Source organism: Narcine bancroftii, chromosome 11 (genome assembly GCF_036971445.1).
Source record: "Narcine bancroftii isolate sNarBan1 chromosome 11, sNarBan1.hap1, whole genome shotgun sequence".
NCBI classification, from domain to species: Eukaryota; Metazoa; Chordata; class Chondrichthyes; order Torpediniformes; family Narcinidae; genus Narcine; species Narcine bancroftii.
The window spans coordinates 38,512,084-38,533,206 of record NC_091479.1 but is presented as its reverse complement, the minus strand read 5'-3'; positions in this window follow the sequence as shown (position 1 = coordinate 38,533,206).

Here is a 21,123-nt window from a genome sequence, read left to right as displayed (position 1 = left end):
GACCAGGCAGTGATGCAACCTACCAGAATGATCTGCATAGTACACCTGTGGAGGTTAAGGTGTGTCTTCTTTGCGATAATGAATCTCCTCAGGTACATCTCACAGTATAGCCAATGGTGAGGCTTTTTTGTGAAAACATCACCATGGAGGCTCCATGACAGATCCTCAGAGTTTTCTTCTTTCTTTCTTTCTTCTTTGGCTTGGCTTCGCGGACGAAGGTTTATGGAGGAAGTAAAAAGTCCACGTCAGCTGCAGGCTCGTTTGTGGCTGACCAGTCCGATGCGGGACAGGCAGACACGATTGCAGCGGTTGCAAGGGAAAATTGGTTGGTTGGGGTTGGGTGTTGTGTTTTTCCTCCTTTGCCTTTTGTCAGTGAGGTGGGCTCTGCGGTCTTCTTCAAAGGAGGCTGCTGCCCGCCAAACTGTGAGGCGCCAAGATGCACGGTTTGAGGCGTTATCAGCCCACTGGCGGTGGTCAATGTGGCAGGCACCAAGAGATTTCATTAGGCAGTCCTTGTACCTTTTCTTTGGTGCACCTCTGTCACGGTGGCCAGTGGAGAGCTCGCCATATAATACGATCTTGGGAAGGCGATGGTCCTCCATTCTGGAGACGTGACCCATCCAGCGCAGCTGGATCTTCAGCAGCGTGGACTCGATGCTGTCGACCTCTGCCATCTCGAGTACCTCGACGTTAGGGGTGTGAGCGCTCCAATGGATGTTGAGGATGGAGCGGAGACAACGCTGGTGGAAGCGTTCTAGGAGCCGTAGGTGGTGCCGGTAGAGGACCCATGATTCGGAGCCGAACAGGAGTGTGGGTATGACAACGGCTCTGTATACGCTTATCTTTGTGAGGTTTTTCAGTTGGTTGTTTTTCCAGACTCTTTTGTGTAGTCTTCCAAAGGCGCTATTTGCCTTGGCGAGTCTGTTGTCTATCTCATTGTCGATCCTTGCATCTGATGAAATGGTGCAGCCGAGATAGGTAAACTGGTTGACCGTTTTGAGTTTTGTGTGCCCGATGGAGATGTGGGGGGGCTGGTAGTCATGGTGGGGAGCTGGCTGATGGAGGACCTCAGTTTTCTTCAGGCTGACTTCCAGGCCAAACATTTTGGCAGTTTCCGCAAAGCAGGACGTCAAGCGCTGAAGAGCTGGCTCTGAATGGGCAACTAAAGCGGCATCATCTGCAAAGAGTAGTTCACGGACAAGTTTCTCTTGTGTCTTGGTGTGAGCTTGCAGGCGCCTCAGATTGAAGAGACTGCCATCCGTGCGGTACCGGATGTAAACAGCGTCTTCATTGTTCATTGAAGAGACGAAGACGCCTCAGAGTTTTAATGCTTAGGAATTTGACGTTCGCGAACATCTGCACTCCTGACACCTCCATGAAGACTGGGTCGTGTTCTTTTGACTTCCTGCTGAATCCAAAATCTTATCCATTGTTTTATTGACATTGAGTAAATGGTTTGATTTGTTAGCATTCAACCAGCTGATCTATGTCCTTCCTTCTTCGCTACATCATTGCCATTTATTGTTTGCTGACCATTCTGGTGTCATCAGCCAACATGTCGATAGCAATGGAATTATGGCTCACCACACACAGTCATGGGTTTGCAGAGAGTAGAGCAGGGGGCTAAGCACACATCCTTGGACTGCGCCTGTGTTGATGATCAGTGGGGAAGAGACCTTGTTTCCAATTCGTCCTGACTGTGGTCTTCCAATGAGAATGTCAAAGATCCAATTGCAGAGTGAGGTACAGAGGGATAAAGTTAGTTGCTTTTTGACCAGCACTGAGGGAACAATGGTATTGAAGGACGTCCTGAAGTTGATAACTAATCTAATATTGCTCCCTTTGAATCAACAGAGACTACCTAAATGAATTGAACTATGAATTAACCACATGCAGTCTCTTTTGCCTCCCTTGTTGCTCGACGTGTAATATTGATGAGTTGGAAAGATGCTGTTGCCCGTAAAAACACACATTTACTCTGTGATATGGTGGCAGGCCTAACTTTGAATTAATGAGATATTCTTCCACAGATTCACATTTAAACATTCTATGTCCATGGGCACTTTAATTCAAAGTTTTTGTAACATTTAATCACTTGGACCTTGCTTTATATGTTTGTGTTTTTTAATGGTAGTGAAATTTTATGTACTCACTGAAGAACTTCAGAAGGGAAGGGGAAGGAATTTTGAGTTAATTGTTTAAATGTTTATCACTTTATTTCTGTTTGTTATGATATAATGGTTAGACATGATCAATTTATTTTTATAATTTGTATTTTATCTGAATATTCCTTTTTATGTATTACCATTGATTAATGGCTTCTGTTTGTTTCCTGTTTCTGTAAAGGCCACTGAAATATTTTAAAAGAGAGCCTCATGCCTTTAAAGCAATGGGCCTCCTGCCGGGTACCGGATATGAAAGGGGCCACCAGCTGGATGTGGATTGGGCCTCCTGCCAGATGCCGGATGTGGTATAGTCCTCCTGCCGGATGTGGAATGGGCCTCCATCCGGATGCCGGATGTGAAATGGGCCTCCTGCCGGATGTGGAACGGGACTCCTGCCGGATGCTGGATGTGGAATAGTCCTCCTGCCGGATGTGGAAAGAGCCTCAATCCGGATGCCGGATGTGCAGTGTGCCTCCTGCTGGGAAGGTAATTATTTACATATTTTTTGGTCTCATGCACCTATTTCCACTTTTTGTGAAGATACCTTTCATATCTTGTCAGGTTCAGAATCAGAATTTATTGTCAAGAACATGTCCTAATATTTGGTGATTTGAGGCAGCAGGATGGAGAAAACATTAATCTTATAACCATCGTTCAGAACTAGACTTAAAAATATAGTTAACAGTGCACAAAAAAGCAAGGCTGTGTCTTTGGCTCATTGATTATACAGGAACTGGTGGCATCAGGGAAGAAACTGTCATTGTGGCATTCACCTCTATTCCTCAGGCTCCAGTACCTTATCCAATGATAGTAGAGTGAGGAAGTTATTGTCTGGTGTGGTGGAGGTTTTACATGATAGAGACTTTTATTTTAAGACAGCATGTCATGTATAGGTTCTAACTGGAGTGAATTCTGGTGCCTGTGATGTTACAGGGAGAGTTAAACACACTCTCGAAATTATCATTTTCCTGAGACATGGCACCTCCAGACCAGGCAGTGATGCATCCTACCAGAATGATCTGCATAGTACACCTGTGGAGGTTAAGGTGTGTCTTCATTGCGATAATGAATCTCCTCAGGTACATCTCACAGTATAGCCAATGGTGAGGCTTTTTTGTGAAAGCATCACCATGGAGGCTCCATGACAGATCCTCAGAGTTTTAATGCTTAGGAATTTGACGTTCGCGAACATCTGCACTCCTGACACCTCCATGAAGACTGGGTCGTGTTCTTTTGACTTCCTGCTGAATCCAAAATCTTATCCATTGTATTGTTGACATTGAGTGAATGGTTTGATTTGTTAGCATTCAACCAGCTGATCTATGTCCTTCCTTCTTCGCTTCATCATTGCCATTTATTGTTTGTTGACCATTCTGGTGTCATCAGCCAACATGTCGATAGCAATGGAATTATGGCTCACCACACACTGTCATGGGTTTGCAGAGAGTAGTGCAGGGGGCTAAGGACACATCCTTGGACTGCGCCTGTGTTGATGATCAGTGGGGAAGAGACCTTGTTTCCAATTCGTCCTGACTGTGGTCTTCCAATGAGAATGTCAAAGATCCAATTGCAGAGTGAGGTACAGAGGGATAAAGTTAATTGCTTTTTGACCAGCACTGAGGGAACAATGGTATTGAAGGACGTCCTGAAGTTGATAACTAATCTAATATTGCTCCTTTTGAATCAACAGAGACTACCTGAATGAATTGAACTATGAATTAACCACATGCAGTCTCTTTTGCCTCCCTTGTTGCTCGACGTTTAATATTGATGAGTTGAAAAGATGCTGTTGCCCGTAAAAACACTCAATTACTCTGTGATATGGTGGCAGGCCTAACTTTGAATAATCAGATGTTCTTCCACAGATTCACATTTAAACATTCTATGTCCATGGGCACTTTAATTCAAAGTTTTTGTAACATTTAATCACTGGGACCTTGCTTTATATGTTTGTGTTTTTTAATGGTAGTGAAATTTTATGTACTCACTAAAGAACTTCAGAAGGGAAGGGGAAGGAATTTTGAGTATAGTATACTCCTTAAATCATGTTCTATTAGACATTTGTTTTAATTGTTTAAATGTTTATCACTTTATTTCTGTTTGTTATGATATAATGGTTAGACATGATCAATTTATTTTTATAATTTGTATTTTATCTGAATATTCCTTTTTATGTATTACCATTGATTAATGGCTTCTGTTTGTTTCCTGTTTCTGTAAAGGCCACTGAAATATTTTAAAAGAGAGCTTCATGCCTTTAAAGCAATGGGCCTCCTGCCGGGTACCGGATATGAAAGGGGCCACCAGCCGGATGTGGATTGGGCCTCCTGCCAGATGCCGGATGTGGTATAGTCCTCCTGCCGGATGTGGAATGGGCCTCCATCCGGATGCCGGATGTGAAATGGGCCTCCTGCCGGATGTGGAACGGGACTCCTGCCGGATGCTGGATGTGGAATAGTCCTCCTGCCGGATGTGGAAAGAGCCTCAATCCGGATGCCGGATGTGCAGTGTGCCTCCTGCTGGGAAGGTAATTATTTACATATTTTTTGGTCTCATGCACCTATTTCCACTTTTTGTGAAGATACCTTTCATATCTTGTCAGGTTCAGAATCAGAATTTATTGTCAAGAACATGTCCTAATATTTGGTGATTTGAGGCAGCAGGATGGAGAAAACATTAATCTTATAACCATCGTTCAGAACTAGACTTAAAAATATAGTTAACAGTGCACAAAAAAGCAAGGCTGTGTCTTTGGCTCATTGATTATACAGGAACTGGTGGCATCAGGGAAGAAACTGTCATTGTGGCATTCACCTCTATTCCTCAGGCTCCAGTACCTTATCCAATGATAGTAGAGTGAGGAAGTTATTGTCTGGTGTGGTGGAGGTTTTACATGATAGAGACTTTTATTTTAAGACAGCATGTCATGTATAGGTTCTAACTGGAGTGAATTCTGGTGCCTGTGATGTTACAGGGAGAGTTAAACACACTCTCGAAATTATCATTTTCCTGAGACATGGCACCTCCAGACCAGGCAGTGATGCATCCTACCAGAATGATCTGCATAGTACACCTGTGGAGGTTAAGGTGTGTCTTCATTGCGATAATGAATCTCCTCAGGTACATCTCACAGTATAGCCAATGGTGAGGCTTTTTTGTGAAAGCATCACCATGGAGACTCCATGACAGATCCTCAGAGCTTTAATGCTTAGGAATTTGACGTTCGCGAACATCTGCACTCCTGACACCTCCATGAAGACTGGGTCGTGTTCTTTTGACTTCCTGCTGAATCCAAAATCTTATCCATTGTATTGTTGACATTGAGTGAATGGTTTGATTTGTTAGCATTCAACCAGCTGATCTATGTCCTTCCTTCTTCGCTTCATCATTGCCATTTATTGTTTGTTGACCATTCTGGTGTCATCAGCCAACATGTCGATAGCAATGGAATTATGGCTCACCACACACTGTCATGGGTTTGCAGAGAGTAGTGCAGGGGGCTAAGGACACATCCTTGGACTGCGCCTGTGTTGATGATCAGTGGGGAAGAGACCTTGTTTCCAATTCGTCCTGACTGTGGTCTTCCAATGAGAATGTCAAAGATCCAATTGCAGAGTGAGGTACAGAGGGATAAAGTTAATTGCTTTTTGACCAGCACTGAGGGAACAATGGTATTGAAGGACGTCCTGAAGTTGATAACTAATCTAATATTGCTCCTTTTGAATCAACAGAGACTACCTGAATGAATTGAACTATGAATTAACCACATGCAGTCTCTTTTGCCTCCCTTGTTGCTCGACGTTTAATATTGATGAGTTGAAAAGATGCTGTTGCCCGTAAAAACACTCAATTACTCTGTGATATGGTGGCAGGCCTAACTTTGAATAATCAGATGTTCTTCCACAGATTCACATTTAAACATTCTATGTCCATGGGCACTTTAATTCAAAGTTTTTGTAACATTTAATCACTGGGACCTTGCTTTATATGTTTGTGTTTTTTAATGGTAGTGAAATTTTATGTACTCACTAAAGAACTTCAGAAGGGAAGGGGAAGGAATTTTGAGTATAGTATACTCCTTAAATCATGTTCTATTAGACATTTGTTTTAATTGTTTAAATGTTTATCACTTTATTTCTGTTTGTTATGATATAATGGTTAGACATGATCAATTTATTTTTATAATTTGTATTTTATCTGAATATTCCTTTTTATGTATTACCATTGATTAATGGCTTCTGTTTGTTTCCTGTTTCTGTAAAGGCCACTGAAATATTTTAAAAGAGAGCTTCATGCCTTTAAAGCAATGGGCCTCCTGCCGGGTACCGGATATGAAAGGGGCCACCAGCCGGATGTGGATTGGGCCTCCTGCCAGATGCCGGATGTGGTATAGTCCTCCTGCCGGATGTGGAATGGGCCTCCATCCGGATGCCGGATGTGAAATGGGCCTCCTGCCGGATGTGGAACGGGACTCCTGCCGGATGCTGGATGTGGAATAGTCCTCCTGCCGGATGTGGAAAGAGCCTCAATCCGGATGCCGGATGTGCAGTGTGCCTCCTGCTGGGAAGGTAATTATTTACATATTTTTTGGTCTCATGCACCTATTTCCACTTTTTGTGAAGATACCTTTCATATCTTGTCAGGTTCAGAATCAGAATTTATTGTCAAGAACATGTCCTAATATTTGGTGATTTGAGGCAGCAGGATGGAGAAAACATTAATCTTATAACCATCGTTCAGAACTAGACTTAAAAATATAGTTAACAGTGCACAAAAAAGCAAGGCTGTGTCTTTGGCTCATTGATTATACAGGAACTGGTGGCATCAGGGAAGAAACTGTCATTGTGGCATTCACCTCTATTCCTCAGGCTCCAGTACCTTATCCAATGATAGTAGAGTGAGGAAGTTATTGTCTGGTGTGGTGGAGGTTTTACATGATAGAGACTTTTATTTTAAGACAGCATGTCATGTATAGGTTCTAACTGGAGTGAATTCTGGTGCCTGTGATGTTACAGGGAGAGTTAAACACACTCTCGAAATTATCATTTTCCTGAGACATGGCACCTCCAGACCAGGCAGTGATGCATCCTACCAGAATGATCTGCATAGTACACCTGTGGAGGTTAAGGTGTGTCTTCATTGCGATAATGAATCTCCTCAGGTACATCTCACAGTATAGCCAATGGTGAGGCTTTTTTGTGAAAGCATCACCATGGAGGCTCCATGACAGATCCTCAGAGCTTTAATGCTTAGGAATTTGACGTTCGCGAACATCTGCACTCCTGACACCTCCATGAAGACTGGGTCGTGTTCTTTTGACTTCCTGCTGAATCCAAAATCTTATCCATTGTATTGTTGACATTGAGTGAATGGTTTGATTTGTTAGCATTCAACCAGCTGATCTATGTCCTTCCTTCTTCGCTTCATCATTGCCATTTATTGTTTGTTGACCATTCTGGTGTCATCAGCCAACATGTCGATAGCAATGGAATTATGGCTCACCACACACTGTCATGGGTTTGCAGAGAGTAGTGCAGGGGGCTAAGGACACATCCTTGGACTGCGCCTGTGTTGATGATCAGTGGGGAAGAGACCTTGTTTCCAATTCGTCCTGACTGTGGTCTTCCAATGAGAATGTCAAAGATCCAATTGCAGAGTGAGGTACAGAGGGATAAAGTTAATTGCTTTTTGACCAGCACTGAGGGAACAATGGTATTGAAGGACGTCCTGAAGTTGATAACTAATCTAATATTGCTCCTTTTGAATCAACAGAGACTACCTGAATGAATTGAACTATGAATTAACCACATGCAGTCTCTTTTGCCTCCCTTGTTGCTCGACGTTTAATATTGATGAGTTGAAAAGATGCTGTTGCCCGTAAAAACACTCAATTACTCTGTGATATGGTGGCAGGCCTAACTTTGAATAATCAGATGTTCTTCCACAGATTCACATTTAAACATTCTATATCCATGGGCACTTTAATTCAAAGTTTTTGTAACATTTAATCACTGGGACCTTGCTTTATATGTTTGTGTTTTTTAATGGTAGTGAAATTTTATGTACTCACTAAAGAACTTCAGAAGGGAAGGGGAAGGAATTTTGAGTATAGTGTACTCCTTAAATCATGTTCTATTAGACATATGTTTTAATTGTTTAAATGTTTATCACTTTATTTCTGTTTGTTATGATATAATGGTTAGACATGATCAATTTATTTTTATAATTTGTATTTTATCTGAATATTCCTTTTTATGTATTACCATTGATTAATTGCTTCTGTTTGTTTCCTGTTTCTGTAAAGGCCACTGAAAATATTTTAAAAGAGAGCCTCATGCCTTTGAAGCAATGGGCCTCCTGCTGGGTACCGGATATGAAAGGGGCCACCAGCCGGATGTGGATTGGGCCTCCTGCCAGATGCCGGATGTGGTATAGTCCTCCTGCCGGATGTTGAATGGGCCTCCATCCGGATGTGGAACGGGACTCCTGCCGGATGCTGGATGTGGAATAGTCCTCCTGCCGGATGTGGAAAGAGCCTCAATCCGGATGCCGGATGTGCAGTGTGCCTCCTGCTGGGAAGGTAATTATTTACATATTTTTTGGTCTCATGCACCTATTTCCACTTTTTGTGAAGATACCTTTCATATCTTGTCAGGTTCAGAATCAGGATTTATTGTCAAGAACATGTCCTAATATTTGGTGATTTGAGGCAGCAGGATGGAGAAAACATTAATCTTATAACCATCGTTCAGAACTAGACTTAAAAATATAGTTAACAGTGCACAAAAAAGCAAGGCTGTGTCTTTGGCTCATTGATTATACAGGAACTGGCGGCATCAGGGAAGAAACTGTCATTGTGGCGTTCACCTCTATTCCTCAGGCTCCAGTACCTTATCCAATGATAGTAGAGTGAGGAAGTTATGGTCTGGTGTGGTGGAGGTTTTACATGATAGAGACTTTTATTTTAAGACAGCATGTCATGTATAGGTTCTAACTGGAGTGAATTCTGGTGCCTGTGATGTTACAGGGAGAGTTAAACACCCTTCGAAATTATCATTTTCCTGAGACATGGCACCTCCAGACCAGGCAGTGATGCAACCTACCAGAATGATCTGCATAGTACACCTGTGGAGGTTAAGGTGTGTCTTCATTGCGATAATGAATCTCCTCAGGTACATCTCACAGTATAGCCAATGGTGAGGCTTTTTTGTGAAAGCATCACCATGGAGGCTCCATGACAGATCCTCAGAGTTTTAATGCTTAGGAATTTGACGTTCGCGAACATCTGCACTCCTGACACCTCCATGAAGACTGGGTCGTGTTCTTTTGACATCCTGCTGAATCCAAAATCTTAACCATTGTTTTGTTGACATTGAGTGAATGGTTTGATTTGTTAGCATTCAACCAGCTGGTCTATGTCCTTCCTTCTTCGCTTCATCATTGCCATTTATTGTTTGCTGACCATTCTGGTGTCATCAGCCAACATGTCGATAGCAATGGAATTATGGCTCACCACACACAGTCATGGGTTTGCAGAGAGTAGAGCAGGGGGCTAAGCACACATCCTTGGACTGCGCCTGTGTTGATGATCAGTGGGGAAGAGACCTTGTTTCCAATTCGTGCTGACTGTGGTCTTCCAATGAGAATGTCAAAGATCCAATTACAGAGTGAGGTACAGAGGGATAAAGTTAGTTGCTTTTTGACCAGCACTGAGGGAACAATGGTATTGAAGGACGTCCAGAAGTTGATAACTAATCTAATATTGCTCCTTTTGAATCAACAGAGACTACCTAAATGAATTGAACTATGAATTAACCACATGCAGTCTCTTTTGCCTCCCTTGTTGCTCGACGTTTAATATTGATGAGTTGAAAAGATGCTGTTGCCCGTAAAAACACTCAATTACTCTGTGATATGGTGGCAGGCCTAACTTTGAATAATCAGATGTTCTTCCACAGATTCACATTTAAACATTCTATGTCCATGGGCACTTTAATTAAAGTTTTTGTAACATTTAATCACTTGGACCTTGCTTTATATGTTTGTGTTTTTTAATGGTAGTGAAATTTTATGTACTCACTAAAGAACTTCAGAAGGGAAGGGGAAGGAATTTTGAGTATAGTATACTCCTTAAATCATGTTCTATTAGACATTTGTTTTAATTGTTTAAATGTTTATCACTTTATTTCTGTTTGTTATGATATAATGGTTAGACATGATCAATTTATTTTTATAATTTGTATTTTATCTGAATATTCCTTTTTATGTATTACCATTGATTAATGGCTTCTGTTTGTTTCCTGTTTCTGTAAAGGCCACTGAAAATATTTTAAAAGAGAGCCTCATGCCTTTGAAGCAATGGGCCTCCTGCCGGGTACCGGATATTAAAGGGGCCACCAGCCGGATGTGGATTGGGCCTCCTGCCAGATGCCGGATGTGGTATAGTCCTCCTGCCGGATGTGGAATGGGCCTCCATCCGGATGCCGGATGTGAAATGGGCCTCCTGCCGGATGTGGAACGGGACTCCTGCCGGATGCTGGATGTGGAATAGTCCTCCTGCCGGATGTGGAAAGAGCCTCAATCCGGATACCGGATGTGCAGTGTGCCTCCTGCTGGGAAGGTAATTATTTACATATTTTTTGGTCTCATGCACCTATTTCCACTTTTTGTGAAGATACCTTTCATATCTTGTCAGGTTCAGAATCAGAATTTATTGTCAAGAACATGTCCTAATATTTGGTGATTTGAGGCAGCAGGATGGAGAAAACATTAATCTTATAACCATCGTTCAGAACTAGACTTAAAAATATAGTTAACAGTGCACAAAAAAGCAAGGCTGTGTCTTTGGCTCATTGATTATACAGGAACTGGTGGCATGAGGGAAGAAACTGTCATTGTGGCATTCACCTCTATTCCTCAGGCTCCAGTACCTTATCCAATGATAGTAGAGTGAGGAAGTTATTGTCTGGTGTGGTGGAGGTTTTACATGATAGAGACTTTTATTTTAAGACAGCATGTCATGTATAGGTTCTAACTGGAGTGAATTCTGGTGCCTGTGATGTTACAGGGAGAGTTAAACACACTCTCGAAATTATCATTTTCCTGAGACATGGCACCTCCAGACCAGGCAGTGATGCATCCTACCAGAATGATCTGCATAGTACACCTGTGGAGGTTAAGGTGTGTCTTCATTGCGATAATGAATCTCCTCAGGTACATCTCACAGTATAGCCAATGGTGAGGCTTTTTTGTGAAAGCATCACCATGGAGCCTCCATGACAGATCCTCAGAGTTTTAATGCTTAGGAATTTGACGTTCGCGAACATCTGCACTCCTGACACCTCCATGAAGACTGGGTCGTGTTCTTTTGAATCCAAAATCTTATCCATTGTATTGTTGACATTGAGTGAATGGTTTGATTTGTTAGCATTCAACCAGCTGATCTATGTCCTTCCTTCTTCGCTTCATCATTGCCATTTATTGTTTGTTGACCATTCTGGTGTCATCAGCCAACATGTCGATAGCAATGGAATTATGGCTCACCACACACAGTCATGGGTTTGCAGAGAGTAGTGCAGGGGGCTAAGGACACATCCTTGGACTGCGCCTGTGTTGATGATCAGTGGGGAAGAGACCTTGTTTCCAATTCGTCCTGACTGTGGTCTTCCAATGAGAATGTCAAAGATCCAATTGCAGAGTGAGGTACAGAGGGATAAAGTTAATTGCTTTTTGACCAGCACTGAGGGAACAATGGTATTGAAGGACGTCCTGAAGTTGATAACTAATCTAATATTGCTCCTTTTGAATCAACAGAGACTACCTGAATGAATTGAACTATGAATTAACCACATGCAGTCTCTTTTGCCTCCCTTGTTGCTCGACGTTTAATATTGATGAGTTGAAAAGATGCTGTTGCCCGTAAAAACACTCAATTACTCTGTGATATGGTGGCAGGCCTAACTTTGAATAATCAGATGTTCTTCCACAGATTCACATTTAAACATTCTATGTCCATGGGCACTTTAATTCAAAGTTTTTGTAACATTTAATCACTGGGACCTTGCTTTATATGTTTGTGTTTTTTAATGGTAGTGAAATTTTATGTACTCACTAAAGAACTTCAGAAGGGAAGGGGAAGGAATTTTGAGTATAGTATACTCCTTAAATCATGTTCTATTAGACATATGTTTTAATTGTTTAAATGTTTATCACTTTATTTCTGTTTGTTATGATATAATGGTTAGACATTATCAATTTATTTTTATAATTTGTATTTTATCTGAATATTCCTTTTTATGTATTACCATTGATTAATGGCTTCTGTTTGTTTCCTGTTTCTGTAAAGGCCACTGAAAATATTTTAAAAGAGAGCCTCATGCCTTTGAAGCAATGGGCCTCCTGCCGGGTACCGGATATGAAAGGGGCCACCAGCCGGATGTGGATTGGGCCTCCTGCCAGATGCCGGATGTGGTATAGTCCTCCTGCCGGATGTGGAATGGGCCTCCATCCGGATGCTGGATGTGAAATGGGCCTCCTGCCGGATGTGGAACGGGACTCCTGCCGGATGCTGGATGTGGAATAGTCCTCCTGCCGGATGTGGAAAGAGCCTCAATCCGGATGCCGGATGTGCAGTGTGCCTCCTGCTGGGAAGGTAATTGTTTACATATTTTTTGGTCTCATGCACCTATTTCCACTTTTTGTGAAGATACCTTTCATATCTGCTCAGGTTCAGAATCAGGATTTATTGTCAAGAACATTTTCCTAATATTTGGTGATTTGAGGCAGCAGGATGGAGAAAACATTAATCTTATAACCATCGTTCAGAACTAGACTTAAAAATATAGTTAACAGTGCACAAAAAAGCAAGGCTGTGTCTTTGGCTCATTGATTATACAGGAACTGGTGGCATCAGGGAAGAAACTGTCATTGTGGCGTTCACCTCTATTCCTCAGGCTCCAGTACCTTATCCAATGATAGTAGAGTGAGGAAGTTATGGTCTGGTGTGGTGGAGGTTTTCCACGATAGAGACTTTTATTTTAAGACAGCATGTGATGTATAGGTTCTGACTGGAGTGAATTCTGGTGCCTGTGATGTTACAGGGAGAGTTAAACACCCTCTCGAAATTATCATTTTCCTGAGAGATGGCACCTTCAGACCAGGCAGTGATGCAACCTACCAGAATGATCTGCATAGTACACCTGTGGAGGTTAAGGTGTGTCTTCTTTGCGATAATGAATCTCCTCAGGTACATCTCACAGTATAGCCAATGGTGAGGCTTTTTTGTGAAAACATCACCATGGAGGCTCCATGACAGATCCTCAGAGTTTTCTTCTTTCTTTCTTTCTTCTTTGGCTTGGCTTCGCGGACGAAGATTTATGGAGGAAGTAAAAAGTCCACGTCAGCTGCAGGCTCGTTTGTGGCTGACCAGTCCGATGCGGGACAGGCAGACACGATTGCAGCGGTTGCAAGGGAAAATTGGTTGGTTGGGGTTGGGTGTTGGGTTTTTCCTCCTTTGCCTTTTGTCAGTGAGGTGGGCTCTGCGGTCTTCTTCAAAGGAGGCTGCTGCCCGCCAAACTGTGAGGCGCCAAGATGCACGGTTTGAGGCGTTATCAGCCCACTGGCGGTGGTCAATGTGGCAGGCACCAAGAGATTTCATTAGGCAGTCCTTGTACCTTTTCTTTGGTGCACCTCTGTCACGGTGGCCAGTGGAGAGCTCGCCATATAATACGATCTTGGGAAGGCGATGGTCCTCCATTCTGGAGACGTGACCCATCCAGCGCAGCTGGATCTTCAGCAGCGTGGACTCGATGCTGTCGACCTCTGCCATCTCGAGTACCTCGACGTTAGGGGTGTGAGCGCTCCAATGGATGTTGAGGATGGAGCGGAGACAACGCTGGTGGAAGCGTTCTAGGAGCCGTAGGTGGTGCCGGTAGAGGACCCATGATTCGGAGCCGAACAGGAGTGTGGGTATGACAACGGCTCTGTATACGCTTATCTTTGTGAGGTTTTTCAGTTGGTTGTTTTTCCAGACTCTTTTGTGTAGTCTTCCAAAGGCGCTATTTGCCTTGGCGAGTCTGTTGTCTATCTCATTGTCGATCCTTGCATCTGATGAAATGGTGCAGCCGAGATAGGTAAACTGGTTGACCGTTTTGAGTTTTGTGTGCCCGATGGAGATGTGGGGGGGCTGGTAGTCATGGTGGGGAGCTGGCTGATGGAGGACCTCAGTTTTCTTCAGGCTGACTTCCAGGCCAAACATTTTGGCAGTTTCCGCAAAGCAGGACGTCAAGCGCTGAAGAGCTGGCTCTGAATGGGCAACTAAAGCGGCATCATCTGCAAAGAGTAGTTCACGGACAAGTTTCTCTTGTGTCTTGGTGTGAGCTTGCAGGCGCCTCAGATTGAAGAGACTGCCATCCGTGCGGTACCGGATGTAAACAGCGTCTTCATTGTTCATTGAAGAGACGAAGACGCCTCAGAGTTTTAATGCTTAGGAATTTGACGTTCGCGAACATCTGCACTCCTGACACCTCCATGAAGACTGGGTCGTGTTCTTTTGACTTCCTGCTGAATCCAAAATCTTATCCATTGTTTTATTGACATTGAGTAAATGGTTTGATTTGTTAGCATTCAACCAGCTGATCTATGTCCTTCCTTCTTCGCTACATCATTGCCATTTATTGTTTGCTGACCATTCTGGTGTCATCAGCCAACATGTCGATAGCAATGGAATTATGGCTCACCACACACAGTCATGGGTTTGCAGAGAGTAGAGCAGGGGGCTAAGCACACATCCTTGGACTGCGCCTGTGTTGATGATCAGTGGGGAAGAGACCTTGTTTCCAATTCGTCCTGACTGTGGTCTTCCAATGAGAATGTCAAAGATCCAATTGCAGAGTGAGGTACAGAGGGATAAAGTTAGTTGCTTTTTGACCAGCACTGAGGGAACAATGGTATTGAAGGACGTCCTGAAGTTGATAACTAATCTAATATTGCTCCCTTTGAATCAACAGAGACTACCTAAATGAATTGAACTATGAATTAACCACATGCAGTCTCTTTTGCCTCCCTTGTTGCTCGACGTGTAATATTGATGAGTTGGAAAGATGCTGTTGCCCGTAAAAACACACATTTACTCTGTGATATGGTGGCAGGCCTAACTTTGAATTAATGAGATATTCTTCCACAGATTCACATTTAAACATTCTATGTCCATGGGCACTTTAATTCAAAGTTTTTGTAACATTTAATCACTTGGACCTTGCTTTATATGTTTGTGTTTTTTAATGGTAGTGAAATTTTATGTACTCACTGAAGAACTTCAGAAGGGAAGGGGAAGGAATTTTGAGTTAATTGTTTAAATGTTTATCACTTTATTTCTGTTTGTTATGATATAATGGTTAGACATGATCAATTTATTTTTATAATTTGTATTTTATCTGAATATTCCTTTTTATGTATTACCATTGATTAATGGCTTCTGTTTGTTTCCTGTTTCTGTAAAGGCCACTGAAATATTTTAAAAGAGAGCCTCATGCCTTTAAAGCAATGGGCCTCCTGCCGGGTACCGGATATGAAAGGGGCCACCAGCCGGATGTGGATTGGGCCTCCTGCCAGATGCCGGATGTGGTATAGTCCTCCTGCCGGATGTGGAATGGGCCTCCATCCGGATGCCGGATGTGAAATGGGCCTCCTGCCGGATGTGGAACGGGACTCCTGCCGGATGCTGGATGTGGAATAGTCCTCCTGCCGGATGTGGAAAGAGCCTCAATCCGGATGCCGGATGTGCAGTGTGCCTCCTGCTGGGAAGGTAATTATTTACATATTTTTTGGTCTCATGCACCTATTTCCACTTTTTGTGAAGATACCTTTCATATCTTGTCAGGTTCAGAATCAGAATTTATTGTCAAGAACATGTCCTAATATTTGGTGATTTGAGGCAGCAGGATGGAGAAAACATTAATCTTATAACCATCGTTCAGAACTAGACTTAAAAATATAGTTAACAGTGCACAAAAAAGCAAGGCTGTGTCTTTGGCTCATTGATTATACAGGAACTGGTGGCATCAGGGAAGAAACTGTCATTGTGGCATTCACCTCTATTCCTCAGGCTCCAGTACCTTATCCAATGATAGTAGAGTGAGGAAGTTATTGTCTGGTGTGGTGGAGGTTTTACATGATAGAGACTTTTATTTTAAGACAGCATGTCATGTATAGGTTCTAACTGGAGTGAATTCTGGTGCCTGTGATGTTACAGGGAGAGTTAAACACACTCTCGAAATTATCATTTTCCTGAGACATGGCACCTCCAGACCAGGCAGTGATGCATCCTACCAGAATGATCTGCATAGTACACCTGTGGAGGTTAAGGTGTGTCTTCATTGCGATAATGAATCTCCTCAGGTACATCTCACAGTATAGCCAATGGTGAGGCTTTTTTGTGAAAGCATCACCATGGAGGCTCCATGACAGATCCTCAGAGTTTTAATGCTTAAGAATTTGACGTTCGCGAACATCTGCACTCCTGACACCTCCATGAAGACTGGGTCGTGTTCTTTTGACTTCCTGCTGAATCCAAAATCTTATCCATTGTATTGTTGACATTGAGTGAATGGTTTGATTTGTTAGCATTCAACCAGCTGATCTATGTCCTTCCTTCTTCGCTTCATCATTGCCATTTATTGTTTGTTGACCATTCTGGTGTCATCAGCCAACATGTCGATAGCAATGGAATTATGGCTCACCACACACTGTCATGGGTTTGCAGAGAGTAGTGCAGGGGGCTAAGGACACATCCTTGGACTGCGCCTGTGTTGATGATCAGTGGGGAAGAGACCTTGTTTCCAATTCGTCCTGACTGTGGTCTTCCAATGAGAATGTCAAAGATCCAATTGCAGAGTGAGGTACAGAGGGATAAAGTTAATTGCTTTTTGACCAGCACTGAGGGAACAATGGTATTGAAGGACGTCCTGAAGTTGATAACTAATCTAATATTGCTCCTTTTGAATCAACAGAGACTACCTGAATGAATTGAACTATGAATTAACCACATGCAGTCTCTTTTGCCTCCCTTGTTGCTCGACGTTTAATATTGATGAGTTGAAAAGATGCTGTTGCCCGTAAAAACACTCAATTACTCTGTGATATGGTGGCAGGCCTAACTTTGAATAATCAGATGTTCTTCCACAGATTCACATTTAAACATTCTATGTCCATGGGCACTTTAATTCAAAGTTTTTGTAACATTTAATCACTGGGACCTTGCTTTATATGTTTGTGTTTTTTAATGGTAGTGAAATTTTATGTACTCACTAAAGAACTTCAGAAGGGAAGGGGAAGGAATTTTGAGTATAGTGTACTCCTTAAATCATGTTCTATTAGACATATGTTTTAATTGTTTAAATGTTTATCACTTTATTTCTGTTTGTTATGATATAATGGTTAGACATGATCAATTTATTTTTATAATTTGTATTTTATCTGAATATTCCTTTTTATGTATTACCATTGATTAATGGCTTCTGTTTGTTTCCTGTTTCTGTAAAGGCCACTGAAAATATTTTAAAAGAGAGCCTCATGCCTTTGAAGCAATGGGCCTCCTGCCGGGTACCGGATATGAAAGGGGCCACCAGCCGGATGTGGATTGGGCCTCCTACCAGATGCCGGATGTGGTATAGTCCTCCTGCCGGATGTGGAATGGGCCTCCATCCGGATGTGGAACGGGACTCCTGCCGGATGCTGGATGTGGAATAGTCCTCCTGCCGGATGTGGAAAGAGCCTCAATCCGGATGCCGGATGTGCAGTGTGCCTCCTGCTGGGAAGGTAATTATTTACATATTTTTTGGTCTCATGCACCTATTTCCACTTTTTGTGAAGATACCTTTCATATCTTGTCAGGTTCAGAATCAGGATTTATTGTCAAGAACATGTCCTAATATTTGGTGATTTGAGGCAGCAGGATGGAGAAAACATTAATCTTATAACCATCGTTCAGAACTAGACTTAAAAATATAGTTAACAGTGCACAAAAAAGCAAGGCTGTGTCTTTGGCTCATTGATTATACAGGAACTGGTGGCATCAGGGAAGAAACTGTCATTGTGGCGTTCACCTCTATTCCTCAGGCTCCAGTACCTTATCCAATGATAGTAGAGTGAGGAAGTTATGGTCTGGTGTGGTGGAGGTTTTACATGATAGAGACTTTTATTTTAAGACAGCATGTCATGTATAGGTTGTAACTGGAGTGAATTCTGGTGCCTGTGATGTTACAGGGAGAGTTAAACACCCTTCGAAATTATCATTTTCCTGAGACATGGCACCTCCAGACCAGGCAGTGATGCAACCTACCAGAATGATCTGCATAGTACACCTGTGGAGGTTAAGGTGTGTCTTCATTGCGATAATGAATCTCCTCAGGTACATCTCACAGTATAGCCAATGGTGAGGCTTTTTTGTGAAAGCATCACCATGGAGGCTCCATGACAGATCCTCAGAGTTTTAATGCTTAGGAATTTGACGTTCGCGAACATCTGCACTCCTGACACCTCCATGAAGACTGGGTCGTGTTCTTTTGACATCCTGCTGAATCCAAAATCTTAACCATTGTTTTGTTGACATTGAGTGAATGGTTTGATTTGTTAGCATTCAACCAGCTGATCTATGTCCTTCCTTCTTCGCTTCATCATTGCCATTTATTGTTTGCTGACCATTCTGGTGTCATCAGCCAACATGTCGATAGCAATGGAATTATGGCTCACCACACACAGTCATGGGTTTGCAGAGAGTAGAGCAGGGGGCTAAGCACACATCCTTGGACTGCTCCTGTGTTGATGATCAGTGGGGAAGAGACCTTGTTTCCAATTCGTCCTGACTGTGGTCTTCCAATGAGAATGTCAAAGATCCAATTGCAGAGTGAGGTACAGAGGGATAAAGTTAGTTGCTTTTTGACCAGCACTGAGGGAACAATGGTATTGAAGGACGTCCTGAAGTTGATAACTAATCTAATATTGCTCCCTTTGAATCAACAGAGACTACCTAAATGAATTGAACTATGAATTAACCACATGCAGTCTCTTTTGCCTCCCTTGTTGCTCGACGTGTAATATTGATGAGTTGGAAAGATGCTGTTGCCCGTAAAAACACGCATTTACTCTGTGATATGGTGGCAGGCCTAACTTTGAATTAATGAGATATTCTTCCACAGATTCACATTTAAACATTCTATGTCCATGGGCACTTTAATTCAAAGTTTTTGTAACATTTAATCACTTGGACCTTGCTTTATATGTTTGTGTTTTTTAATGGTAGTGAAATTTTATGTACTCACTGAAGAACTTCAGAAGGGAAGGGGAAGGAATTTTGAGTATAGTATACTCCTTAAATCATGTTCTATTAGACATATGTTTTAATTGTTTAAATGTTTATCACTTTATTTCTGTTTGTTATGATATAATGGTTAGACATGATCAATTTATTTTTATAATTTGTATTTTATCTGAATATTCCTTTTTATGTATTACCATTGATTAATGGCTTCTGTTTGTTTCCTGTTTCTGTAAAGGCCACTGAAATATTTTAAAAGAGAGCCTCATGCCTTTAAAGCAATGGGCCTCCTGCCGGGTACCGGATATGAAAGGGGCCACCAGCCGGATGTGGATTGGGCCTCCTGCCGGATGCCGGATGTGGTATAGTCCTCCTGCCGGATGTGGAATGGGCCTCCATCCGGATGCCGGATGTGAAATGGGCCTCCTGCCGGATGTGGAATGGGACTCCTGCCGGATGCTGGATGTGGAATAGTCCTCCTGCCGGATGTGGAAAGAGCCTCAATCCGGATGCCGGATGTGCAGTGTGCCTCCTGCTGGGAAGGTAATTATTTACATATTTTTTGGTCTCATGCACCTATTTCCACTTTTTGTGAAGATACCTTTCATATCTTGTCAGGTTCAGAATCAGAATTTATTGTCAAGAACATGTCCTAATATTTGGTGATTTGAGGCAGCAGGATGGAGAAAACATTAATCTTATAACCATCGTTCAGAACTAGACTTAAAAATATAGTTAACAGTGCACAAAAAAGCAAGGCTGTGTCTTTGGCTCATTGATTATACAGGAACTGGTGGCATCAGGGAAGAAACTGTCATTGTGGCATTCACCTCTATTCCTCAGGCTCCAGTACCTTATCCAATGATAGTAGAGTGAGGAAGTTATTGTCTGGTGTGGTGGAGGTTTTACATGATAGAGACTTTTATTTTAAGACAGCATGTCATGTATAGGTTCTAACTGGAGTGAATTCTGGTGCCTGTGATGTTACAGGGAGAGTTAAACACCCTCTCGAAATTATCATTTTCCTGAGACATGGCACCTCCAGACCAGGCAGTGATGCATCCTACCAGAATGATCTGCATAGTACACCTGTGGAGGTTAAGGTGTGTCTTCATTGCGATAATGAATCTCCTCAGGTACATCTCACAGTATAGCCAATGGTGAGGCTTTTTTGTGAAAGCATCACCATGGAGCCTCCATGACAGATCCTCAGAGTTTTAATGCTTAGGAATTTGACGTTCGCGAACATCTGCACTCCTGACACCTCCATGAAGACTGGGTCGTGTTCTTTTGACTTCCTGCTGAATCCAAAATCTTATCCATTGTATTGTTGACATTGAGTGAATGGTTTGATTTGTTAGCATTCAACCAGCTGATCTATGTCCTTCCTTCTTCGCTTCATCATTGCCATTTATTGTTTGTTGACCATTCTGGTGTCATCAGCCAACATGTCGATAGCAATGGAATTATGGCTCACCACACACTGTCATGGGTTTGCAGAGAGTAGTGCAGGGGGCTAAGGACACATCCTTGGACTGCGCCTGTGTTGATGATCAGTGGGGAAGAGACCTTGTTTCCAATTCGTGCTGACTGTGGTCTTCCAATGAGAATGTCAAAGATCCAATTGCAGAGTGAGGTACAGAG